The sequence below is a fragment of the Sinocyclocheilus anshuiensis genome, unplaced genomic scaffold (genome assembly GCF_001515605.1).
Source record: "Sinocyclocheilus anshuiensis isolate Anshui unplaced genomic scaffold, SAMN03320099.WGS_v1.1 scaffold70, whole genome shotgun sequence".
Taxonomy (NCBI): domain Eukaryota; kingdom Metazoa; phylum Chordata; class Actinopteri; order Cypriniformes; family Cyprinidae; genus Sinocyclocheilus; species Sinocyclocheilus anshuiensis.
This window is the reverse complement of record NW_015542377.1, coordinates 2,456,999-2,457,415: the sequence shown is the minus strand read 5'-3', so window position 1 is coordinate 2,457,415 and position 417 is coordinate 2,456,999.

Genomic DNA, 417 nt, shown 5'->3' with positions numbered 1-417 from the left:
GGCGTCTCTGTGCCGGTCCGAGGCGGGGTCTGGGTGTGTGTAACACTGACCTGCGTTTGAGCAGAGGGTGCATGGGTAGTCCGTTGGTTCGTCCTCCCGATCCGTCCACTGCTGCTCACTGGCGAGAGAGGAGGGTGAGTGTGATACGACACTGGATCATCCACAACCCCCCGTCCCCTGTGGAGACCCAGAGATAGAGGAAATTGCTCTTTTGTCTAGCATTTGGGTACCACCGACCGAGAGGTCAGTGGCAGAAAAAAATAAAAGATTCTCCGCCCGGCCCTCCTCCGGGAGAGGGAATGGTGCTTTCACCATCTCCCGAAGAGCAACTCCCTCCATCTCTGGGTCGCCCGTCTCAGGGCCTCTTGCTCTGCGCAGTTTTGCTGGAGGCTGCTGCGGACGCTGCGCGGGAGCGGG